The sequence below is a fragment of the Merops nubicus genome, unplaced genomic scaffold (assembly GCF_000691845.1).
Source record: "Merops nubicus isolate BGI_N331 unplaced genomic scaffold, ASM69184v1 scaffold20060, whole genome shotgun sequence".
NCBI lineage: Eukaryota > Metazoa > Chordata > Aves > Coraciiformes > Meropidae > Merops > Merops nubicus.
The window spans coordinates 5,345-13,547 of NW_008583772.1; the positions used below are offsets into that span (position 1 = coordinate 5,345).

General features: G+C 40.4%; 1 protein-coding gene across 1 annotated transcript in view; it reads left to right on the forward strand.

Moving 5' to 3' along the window:
- Nucleotides 1-1,529: 1,529 nt before the first annotated feature.
- Nucleotides 1,530-8,203, forward strand: part of LOC103774798 (filamin-A-interacting protein 1-like) — a gene marked incomplete at its 3' end in the record, with an annotated part of 38,669 nt that continues 31,995 nt past the window's right edge. The window contains exon 1 of the mRNA XM_008942229.1: nt 1,530-1,672. The remainder of the gene's footprint in view (nt 1,673-8,203) is intronic.

Consider the following 8,203-nt stretch of genomic DNA (forward strand, 5'->3'; position numbering starts at 1 on the left):
AATACATAAATAAATACATGATTAATTGCTCAACTTTCTCCTAGAACTAGTTGTTCAATACTGAAGTTTCTTAAACAAGTTTTCAAGAAAATTATTTATCTAGAAAAGAATCTACTTTTCTTATAAAGCCAAATTTTACTTAATGTGTTTGCACTAATTTAACTGTGATTACAGCTATTAACTTTCCATTATTTTATCTAAACTTGTGTTGTTCATAGTCCAATAAAACTCATTCTTTCAATTCAGAGCAAGGACAAAGTAAATCCACAAATATCACGTTGATATTTACTATTTTGCCAGAATTCACACACAATTTGTTAAGAAATAATGGAGAAATGTGCCACACACAGTTGTAACTGCTATTAACTTGGACACTGTGGTAGTCCTACTTTATTCCTTAAATGGTAGTTTCCCCGGTATGACTACATTGTTATTAGGAGAGCTATGTAAATTATTTAAATAACAGTCAGTCTGTAGACTTGAACAAAATTTTTAACGTTTTCTTTAAAAAGATCACAGCTTTCTAGAACACCGTGTTCTCCTTGACCAGATGCTTTGCCAAAGGAAAGAATTCCATGGTCTCATAGCTGTCAGAAGTTTGCTGGCATTGCCAGTCCTGTCACTGAGCCTGCATGGACACACCATGGCTCAGATCCATTGGTTCAGATCTCTCCATGCTAGCTGTCTCTGAAGTGGGTTTGACCTGCTGAACTTTGCTTATACCATAACTGTGCTGCAAAGTAGAGAAGGTCAGGGCAGAATTCAGGAAACCCACAAGCTGGATTCAAATTCTGGTTTTTTATGCAAACTAATCAAAGGCATGAATGAGCTTTTATCAATGTGAGACCTCACCTCACTCTAGTGTTATGGCTCTGTGTCCCATGTGCCTGCAACATCCCCAGCTTTTCAGTAGCAATGTTCCCAGTTCTCTCCATGTCTACTACTATACCTCCATGGCATTTGGAGTTGTCACCATGTCCCCAGACTTCCCTTGTTTGCTTTGTGGCCTGTGAAAGAAACTGTATGGAGCTGTTGCTGTTCTGTGGATTGCCCAGGTTGGCCAGCCAAGAGCATCACACATTCTCACTGAGCAGCTAAAGGGCTGTAGACTGCGTGCAGTGTGACTAATAGCTGGGCCAAGCTGGACGTCTTACATCTCTGCTGTCATTTCATCATTTTACTGCATTGCATTGCACATATTTTGCAGAACTAGTCCACTCAGTGAAGAATCTAATGCACTAACTACCAGCTTTTCTCTTCCCTTGTTGTGGCTGGGTTTTTTGGCTGGATACTTGCAAATATGTCTCCTAGTGTATTCTGGATTCTTCAGGTCACTCTGCTCTGTCATGGCTTTGGACACGTGGATAGAGTCAATGAGAATCTCTAAATTAAAACATATAAGTATTTTCAAGCCACTTGAAGCCTGGAAGTCTGTGTTTTGCAGCTGGCCTGCTGGCAGGCAGAGCAAGCAGAACATGCTGCTTCCCAGTTTGTCCTCACGTGCAGCCCCTGAGCCTTATCTTTTCTCTAGGGATCAGGAGGGACCCCAGTCAGCCTCGGGTGGGAGCAGCAGAGCGATGGCACAGGGACACCTCCATCCTCAACTCCCTCCTCCCCCCTCCGGACCTAGATTCTAGCGAAGCCCCTGCTCTGGAAGCATCCCTCGGCACAGGTATTACTCCACACCCCCAGCTGGCTGACTGACGTGCAGGAGCTTCCAGGTGGAGCTGCACTCCTGCGTAAAAAACATTCAGGAGATGCTGCCGCAATAGCTCCAGGAGGTGACCAAAATGACTTATGTGTCTCTTGTCTTTCGAAAGCTCCACTGAATTGCAGAACTGTCAAAGCCCTCAGGAACACTTGAGGATTACCAAGGACATCCTGAATGTACATTATTTTCCCTGATTTTTTTTTTTTTTTCTTAGCATAATGAGTTAATAGTAAGCATCCTCTGTTTATGAGTTAGCATAACAAGGAACTCTGCAGCAGGCACCACTGACTTTTATGACCATACTGAGTGTGTCACAATATTCATCTGGAATTTTGCCTGCCTTTTTAACCCCCCCATTGCTAGTATTGCATTGGTTATACAGTAATCTTTATTTCCAGTATTAAAATGCCTCAGGGTGCTGGAACATATATTGAAAATGCGAACCGAGCTCAAAGACTGGAAGGCAATCAATAAATGACTTTATAAAAATTTCATAATATTAAGCCCTATATCATATCATATCATATCTCAGGTTATAATTTAAAATGTCTGACTCATTTGGAAAGCTCGGGACTGTCTATATTAATTATGGCCCCAGAAGATCTATCTCCAGATTCAGAAAGCAACTCCATTTGTAGTCAAAGATTGCAAACACAATGTTACTGGAACCAAAAGTTGTAGATTGTGCAACTTTTATGGCTTGTACAGCTTTTCTATTTTTAGTTGGTTGAAACCTGCAATACATCACATAATCCTCCTTCAATTGTCATTCCTTATGCTAATTTCCCCTAGCTTGGCATAAATAAGTTATTTTCTTTCTTAAATTTGTATAGTTACTATTTTGTCTGACAATGTTACACAAACAAAACTTTACTTTTCTCTGATACAAATTTGATGCGAGTACGAACTGCTAGTGATGCTTTTCTGGTTATGGAATTTAAAATTCTAATTTTAGAAAAAAACCACAATATTTTCTTTTTTATTTAAAAATTTGCATGTGTTACAAAGTTAAACTGCTCCGCTACTCCAACAAGTTTATTTAATCCACCTTTATAAGCATTTGGAGTTTATCTGAGGTTTGAGAAAGCCTAATAAAATTGCCCTTTTCAGATTTTCGCAAGATACAATGGGAAGAAGAATTCTGGGTTTTTTCCTTTCTAAAAATGCCTTTTCGAATTATAAGAGATCAGTCAATGATCAGCAGTTATACAGATCCCTTCAGTTTTGTTCTTGCTTTCTTAAATAGAGATAATGTTATGTATTTGGCTACCTACAGAAATACTTTGCATAACGTTACTTCAGCCCTAGCTGAGCAGAGGGCAGGGGAGCTAAGCCTGCTGCTGGCACACCAGTCCTTGACGTCTGTGCCATAGTGCTAAATGGTGAGTTCTGGCAATATTATTATTTCCTAGGCTTTCTTATCCCTCTAATTATAATCCTTTGTCTTCAACACGTATACTTATTTCAACAGCTCCAAGATTTGTAAAATATTTAGTGTTTGCTGCTTCCTGTGGGGTACGGCCAGGTGATTGCTATTGCCTGGGAGGCCAGTGGTACAGCTGAGCCACGTTACCATGCTGGCATATGCTGCCAAGAATTTTTCCATGCAGGCTTTTGGTGTTTCTTGATGACATAAAGTAATAATATTTGTATCGGTAAGTACAATTATAATAAAGATTTTTTTTTTTTTCTGCAAGCATGACACCTCCCTTAGGTCAAGCACATGGCAAACTCCCAGCTGTACAGAGATTCTCTAAATACTTCCATTTCGTACCAGGTCAGTTTGGCAGTCCTTGAATCGACTGACAAACTGCTGAGTGATTTATTTTTAATTTATGTTGTTTGTTCGGCATACGGTCAATGATGTCATACAGGATGAATTTAAAAGCTATAGTAGGCTATCAGATTTTGGAATTAACGTTGATTAAATGAGTTAGAAAATTTAATATAGAGGCAAATAGTTTTTTTAGGGGATTTTGAGTGAGTTTAATAATTTCTCTAAGACAGTGATATACAAATCCTAAAGCACTGTACTGCTAAAAGAACACCTGATAGTGTAACTGAATAGAAATGAACATGAACCGATTAGTTTCCTAGCTGATAAATGCTATAATAAACAAATGTATATATTCCTCAAATGATATTTAGTTTAGCAGTCTTTCAGGTTTAAAGATGTAAAATACTCTTAATAGTTCAGTAAGAAAATGTTTATTCAACATGTGGACTTTGTCCTGCCTTTTCCGAAAGGGTTGTGCAGTATTCTCAGCATATGTACAGTGGAGGCTCAGTCAGTTAGTCTGAGCTATTTTCTTCTGGACAACTTTGCTTACCAGTCAGCTTCTGGGTGCTTTGTAGAGCTGCCCTTTAACTTTCAGCTGGGAGGGTCTGAAAAAAACACTTTTGCCTCCAAAATTCCTGCAGTACCTATGTGGACAAATAGAGATAAGGAAAAACTCTTATCTGTGGCCTATGCAGTGACTATTACGAGGAAGAGGTGGTGCTCACAGCTCACTTAGACATTGTCACTGGGGATAGAAATGCAAGGGAGGTTTGTTCTCACTGGGAGTAAAACACTACGTAAAATGTGAAATGAGTACACAAGAATACTTTCTGCCACACTTTGTTTCTTAAGATAACAAAATATAGTACCTTAATATGACAAGAGATGAATTCGTATCCTCACAGGAGGAAATCTCCCGTTTCCCAAACCACAGATGAGAAGCTAAAAAGCAATTCCATTTTGAGCAATTCAAAGGCAGGAGGAAAGATTAGGCTCTTGACCATAACTAGCACTTACACCTAAGAAAGCAGCTGCCTGGGCAATACAGGGTCCAGCTTGCTCCTCGCAGAGCCAAGGCATGAGGGAGCTGCCGAGAGGGACCACAGCAGGTCCTTGCCAAGGTCATGGCTCCACACACATCCATAAGAAGCAGCCCAAAGTAATTTCTCAGTCATCTAAACTTCCTTGAAGGCAGCTGAAAAATATTTAAGTTAACAAATAAGTAATGCTGGGTCAGACGGTTTTTCACTAAATAAAGAGAAACAGTCATTTCTATATTTATATGCTGCTTTCTTACCTGATATACCAATCATATGCTATCTGTACAGGCCTCTCCTTTTTTTTTTTTATACCCAGTAACTCCCTTCAGCAACACTGAGACCCATGTCACTTTTCTGTCATCCCACCTCTCCACAGGAAATAGGAACCTGAAAATTTTATTTTTTTTCCCCAGTTTTACTTTAATTGCTAAAAATGAATCTGTCGTTTCAATTGCTCTAAGTTAAAGAAAGTTAACATAGATCCATTTATTGCTGTTTCTTATATTATTTGATCTGAGCAATAATGGCCAAATTCTCCTCACTTTTCCTCAGAAGACAGAGAGTTCAGCACAAGGAGTTGTGACTGGAGAGTCAAATGAGCTCATTTCCCACTTTGGTAGCTCATAAGGATGAGGTTTTGACTCTTTTCAGTACTTTTTAGAAATACTGGGTTCTCTGCTCCTCTCAGCCAGAAGTGTCCCTGCGGCAGTGGTCTGTGTGCTGATACCTTGGAGAAAATCCCACCCAATGCCACAAGCCATTTGAATTTGGGACTTCACTAATATTGATTGGCAAGGTTGGTCATAGCAGGGACTGAGGGGTGGACACCGTCCCACAGCCTCTGTCATGTGCTAACTTTTGCCACCAAGTGTGGCACTGTGTCAGATGCTGATAACGAGGTGCCAAATACCTGCTATTGCCTCCACATCCAACAGCAAAATCGTCCTTTGTGATTATGCGTTTATGAATCAATCTCCAGTTTATCAGTCAGCTTACTGATGTGCCCAAATTAGGAGCACAAACTCTTCAGAGAGGTCAGTGCTGGCTCAAAGGGGCAAAACTGACACTTCACAGTGCATCCCAAGGGCAGGATGCAGCGATGTTCTCCAGCCATGTCCTCTCACAGGGGGGCTGGAGCAACACCGCCTCTGCCCAGCACCTTTTTGCATGGAATGAAAATCAGGGGATGCTTTCCCCGATAGACATTGAGTGATGGTGGGCTTCAGCAGTGGTCACTGGAGCTGCATGATTTGGGATTGGGGACAAGGACAAGCCTGAAGCCCTAACATAGCCTCGGAGAGCTCAGGCTCCATTTCCAAGACACTGAAGACTATGGATGAAACCTAAACTCCTATCTCAGTCACCCAAGAGAGATACTTAAAACTGAGAAATGTGAATTTGTGCCAGTGGAGATGATTTTATCTTCATGTGGACTTGTAAAACACCCACTCCATTTGTAGGAGCTCTTTTTAATATCTTCCCATGGCCCTGAACTGAAACTACTTTCTAAGAAAAACAGCTAAGATTTTTTTACTCTGTTCTAGTGGAAAAAAAGAAAATTCAGCCTTTTTTAAAAAGTTAAGTAAGATAGGTTTTTTTGGCTAGCTGCAACAAGGCAAACACAACTTGCTTAGATTTTATCCCTGTTGAAAATGGATTTTTAGAAGTCACAGACATTAAAGCAACTTGAATCTGGCAGCAGGTGACTTTAGTTATGTTAATGTGAGACCAAGCCCAACCAGAGATAGTTATTTCCTTCTTCTTCTCTCTTCCTTCCCTACTCAAAGTAGCTTTGCTGTATTTTCAGCTTAGCCTGACTTTTTGCTCTGAACTAGAAAGCCAAGTGAAGATTTGAGCAGATTAACGTTGACAGGCTGTTCAAAAAAAAAGATCAAAACCAGCTCAAACTATATAGGCAGGATAACTTTTCAACTTCGTTCTTCTCAAGTTCAAAAATTGTCAAGGGATTTTGCAACCAAGACATTAGAAGAAGCATGTAAATATGGTTTCTATAAATGAAAGCTAGTCAAGTGGCTAAGTCAATTTTCAATGACCAGGTGAGGTATCTTCAGGCTTTTGTGCTGCTCCCTGTCAGCATGAAGCATTTGTATTATTTAAATCATTTAGGCTGACATTTACTTCTTTACTTTCTTTGCCACAAGTTCTGAAGTCAGTGGAAAGCGTTCAGGCTTACTGGGAAATAATGACAGTCGCTGGGTTGGCACTGCCAGGAATGAAGTAAGACTCTCCTTTCCTTTTAACTCTTTACAAATAGCAATGACAAGTGAAGGCCAGGGCTTTGAATGATGCAAAGGCCACTCTGAAGCCTCTAAGTGCTAGACCTCTTATCAGTGACATGAAGCAGAAGAGCTCGAAGTTTGTGCCACCAAGCCCAGCAAAAGGTGAAGAGGAGCCGGGTGTGAAGTGAGGATGTTGTGCAACCTTTCTCTCTGCTTCTGCTGCCCTGGCTCTTCTGACACCTGCCGAACTGCTTTGTTTCCAGACCATCCTCAGCAGCAACTTAAAAATGCACCTCTAGAATAAGCACTATATGTTGTGTGCCTTGACCTAACTTACTTGAAAAAATATGGACTCTTTTCTGTTTTCCCAGAAAACCCTCTGCTTATTTTCTCTCTGCAGACTGTGTATTTATGGTGAGTTGCACTTTCCCTTTGCACGGCTGACTAGTTTTCCATTTCCTTTGTTTGTAAAGGAGCAGACTGTGGAAAGGAAAGGCTGTAAATTAAACAGTGCCAGGGCATGAGCACAGATACTGGAAGGTGCATGTCTGTAGTCTTATTAAACCGTTGGAGTGGTCCCTGGCACGCTTTTGGCCAGGCCACTCACTTAACACCTTTCCAAACCATTTGAGAGCGTGTTTTGGGAGTCAGCATGGGCTAGGAGCAATTCCCAGTGGGCAGAGTGGATGCAGCCAGCATGTTATGGATGCTAAGAGGGCTTAAGAGCCTGAAGGATTTTCCAGGACAGCTGGCCTCACAGGCAGAGAGAGCAGTCCTGGACATGGTTAATCTCCAGGATACATGTAGCCAGAGAATTTTTTTTTTTTTTTTTTTTTTTTAATTGGAAAAATATTATTTTAAAACCACCAAAATTGATAGTAAAACTCAAGGGCAGTTTTAGTATCAGAGACTATTTTTAACTCCTTGCTTTGAAACCAGTTAAACTTCACAGAGGAGGAACCTTTTGGGAGGTGGAAAGCAGCCCAGTCTAACAGAGGGGGTTAAATTCACCTCTCACCATACGACCAGGCATTCATGTGCAAGCTGGTACTCTGTGTCTATCAACAACTGAAACTTCCTACAAAGGAGTCACTGAGAGAGATTTGGAACTTGCTCCCTGCTTTGGTTGACAGCTGAAATTTGAGGTGCTGCAGATGTGTTTTTACATTGTTGTCTCTTGGAGACAATATTTGTAGAAGATATAAGTCTCTTGTATAATTTTTTTCCCCTGTTTGCTATAAAATCTGTAAGGGTATCTACATTGTCATTACTTCTTTTTTTTTTTTTAGTTTCATAAATCAAAAAAAGGTTAAATTAATCAAATGTTAAATGTAGCATAGCTATAGTGGTTTATTTGCTTCAGCAAAATTAGAGCTGTGCAAATGGCTACCAAAAAGAATACGGGATTCACAATTCATGTCTTGTCAGCAGG